The sequence below is a fragment of the Chrysoperla carnea genome, chromosome 1 (genome assembly GCF_905475395.1).
Source record: "Chrysoperla carnea chromosome 1, inChrCarn1.1, whole genome shotgun sequence".
Classification (NCBI taxonomy): Eukaryota; Metazoa; Arthropoda; class Insecta; order Neuroptera; family Chrysopidae; genus Chrysoperla; species Chrysoperla carnea.
This window is the reverse complement of record NC_058337.1, coordinates 101542410-101546336: the sequence shown is the minus strand read 5'-3', so window position 1 is coordinate 101546336 and position 3927 is coordinate 101542410.

Here is a 3927-nt window from a genome sequence, read left to right as displayed (position 1 = left end):
GGAATTTGATATAATGGGAGAATCAAGGTTTCATAGTGTATAGCTAACTCTATTCGCACCGTGTGTGAGTTTTATTGGAGGCGTTTCCAATAAAATGGTAACGATACACTACTTTAATTATAGAATTGTATGGATGCATATATAATTGTATTATACATTTATGACTTACATTGAAAATTTAATATTATTGTCTCACAAATTTAAATAAATAATTATGATAATTTACATTTGAAAAATAATATTTGTGCAATTTGATTTCTTATTTTCAAAATTTTTAATGCATTAAGTTTAATTAGTGTTTTTCAATAATTTTAATTTGACATTTTCTATAATATTAACATGTAAAGAATTGCAAATTAGTCATAACAGCCTCCTTTATCGCCAAAATTATTCACTGGAAGCGTTGGCATCGTTTTTACTGTTCCTACCATGACTACGCACACAACGAATACGTAGCTCAATACATAGTGCGGAATTTATTCTTTTCTTGTAGTAAAGTATCGACCTTTCTCAACTACAGCGCATCTCGAAAACACTTATTTAAACGGGCGCAGAAGAAGGTCGGAGGCATATCGAAAGGCTGTATTCAGCCATATTCTGCAATTTAATTTACCTATATAAATATTGAAATACTAGCTTTTATCCGCGGCTTCACCTGCGCTTTTGTCTTTACATAACTAGCAAGCATCATTAAAAAGTAAATAAAATAATATGAAACATTGCGTACATACAGACATCAATCTAAGGCGTGTTATTACCTGGTCCTGGCTATAAAACGTAAAGATATGTTGGAAATTTCACTTTAGATTTTCAGATCCATTATAACAACTTCACTAAACTGTAAAGTAAAAAAAAGGGATGTTCTAAAAATGAGTATAGGAGTCTCTTTCTCATTGAAACTCAAAAAATTACTTTACTACCATACAATTCCTAAATGTATTTGGATACGGAACTCTAAACAGTATAGATATAACTTTCCCGGCTCGATTTTACTACTATCTACTTCCGCGCATTAAACACATTTCCTCAAATTGACATTATTTTAACTATATATGAAGAAAATATTATCCTTTCAACTAAGGAAAGATTTTTATACATAGATTAAGAAGGCAATGAACTTTTTTGTATTTTGACGAAATTTTTTTTTTTGTCTACTTCATTACATTTAATAAATACTTTTTCAGTTTGCTTTGTTACATCATTCTTTTCATGGTTATCATAGTGTGCATAATATGTTTCACTGGGTAATTAAAAACGAATTAAGTTAATTCTTTACTTTTTTTAACTTTTTAATAGAAAGTCATACTTTTTACTAGGAAAATCAGAAGCACAATTTTTATATATCTACCTTTTACTTTTACTCACGTAAGTGTATAGATTTTTTATTCAAATATGTAGGAATGGTGTCGACCCTAGGGTAGCAGATTCGATTTCCGCCGTCATAACAAAAATAATTTTAATTAATAGTAGGAATGGGCTAGTGTAGTGCATGGTATATGCATGAAGGAAATGCACTCAGCCTTTGAAAATAATTAAAGAGCTGATAAATGAAATTTTCAGCGGAAAAGGTGGTAAAACACATATATGGTATCATAATGGGCTCTATAGCCTAAGTGTGTCCTTCGTGGACATCCAATATAACCTTTGTAGAAATCACAAGATGGGGTTGATATGATAATAACACTAATACATATAAACCTAAAACTCTTAGCTCTACAAATTTGTAAAATTCTATCTTTTATGGGTTCAAAAAAAACCTCTGGAAATTAAACTTCAAAGAGAAAATCGTCTCTTTTCATCCCCTTAATATTATCAGAAAGGGTTGGTATGATAGATTAAGCAGTAATGATCAACAACCCAAGAATACGTACCAATTTTCAACTTCATATCTAGTATAGTTTCCGAGAAGAGCTTGGGAAACTTTTTTGCGTAAGAAAATTGCGAAATTTTCGATAACTTATTGTACACATTTCAATTATGGATGGACAAAATAAAATGAACTAATTCGATGATTCCCAAACTTGGGGCGAAGCTTACTATACCCTGATCTATTTCATATATACAGGGTATGATTATGTCATAAACCATAAGTATAAACCATAAGAGACCATTTTTTTCTCGTGATTAGATCATGTTTATATATAAAGTAGCAAAATATCAATTCATCGTCAAATAAACTTAAATTCTTACTTTAATGATACGATTGTTGCTTTATAAACAAATTATTCTAAGTTCGTCCTATTTTATTTTTTTTGGCAAATTATAAAAGATTTTCTCTTTTTGATCATAAGAATTCAAGGGAACAAATTTAGAACAAAACACTACTATGTGTGAGTATTAGATATGATTATAGGAATTCCATGTCTCAAAAGTACCTATGCCTGTATGACTTTTCAAATTAGTTTTACTAAGTGTTTTACTTGTGAATTATAACAAGATCAAAAATGAATGTGACCTCCAAGTTTTTTCTAATTCAATAGGAAATAGCAAATGAGAAAGCTATGTCGTTTTATTTTTATTCGCAGTATAGTTGTAAGACTTCTATTACTATGTTACTGTGAAAATTATAAAACATCGAACATTCTAGAATAAATAACAATATTATTAAATAATGAACTCTAAAAATAAATAAATGTCGAATAATTTTATTATTCTATATTTAGTCTAGTCGGTTAGGTACGTAAAAAATTATTTATTATCATAACCAAATGCTATAACGTTCTTGGATGCCTCAAGAGCAAATATTACTAAGAGTTTGATGCATTTTTTGAGCCAGCATTTTTAAATACAAAGGATTAAGTTGCAAGACAGCGATAATCTGAAATATACTCTGAGAGGCATTTGGTAAATTATATTATTGGCTCAACATACAAATTCATATAAACTTTAAAAATATTGCTTCTTTTTTAACAATTACAAATAAATTTTGTAAATATTAAATTCAGTAAATAATTTAAATAAAAATTACTTTTTAAAGAACAAGCTTTTATTGTACTAAAAAGTAGAAAAGAATTATTTCTATGATTCACTCATGCATGTCTATTTTGAAAAACTAGAGGCGATTTTCAATTTAAAACTAAAAAGGCATGTATATCAAATATGGTGGAAGCGCAGGGAAAATCAAGTCATGCTTGCCATTAAAATATATTGTAATCCAAACTAAACTTGTATACAAAAATTCAGCTCAATCGGTTGTAGATGTTTGCTTCAAAATTAAGTTGCAAAATTCCACTCGAAGAAACATATCTCTGTGTCACAAAAAACGCTCATTTTTAGTAGATAGATATACTCTATGTTAATCCGTGCGATTTTTGTGACAAAGAGGTACATGCATTGCAAATTTTTAAAAGCTTGTAAAATTTTATTTTAATTTAAAAAAAAAGCATAGGTTTTTTTAGGAAAACGATATTTTTGCCGTGAACAACAAGTTGTTAGGCGGCAATGTGGATTTTTATTAAAAACGCTAGGCAGAGAATCCCTTGCATGACAAAACCAATAATTTTTGAAAAATCTAGAGAAAATATATTTTACCATCGCTCATTTCCAAAGAAAGCTTTTATCCACTGTTTAAAATATTTGAAAAAAATCTTGAAAATATGTGACTATGTGATTTCCAATAGGGTATTATCGTTAGTCACAAACAAATTATTTAATTTGAAAAAAATAAAAATTTATGTAAAAATATACTTAAATATTCTGATTTTGAGTCATAAAAGCATATTTTTCTTTTATAATATTACAATTAAAAATCTTAATTTTTAAACTGTATATCACGTGACCTAAAACGTGGACGAACAATGATGTGATGTCATATCGGTATGAACCATAGACCATCAGTTAGTTCAAAGTAGACAGCTGGGTATAATATATCCATAGATAATCAATATTGATATTTATTATAATTAGATGTCTATGAATATATCTGTC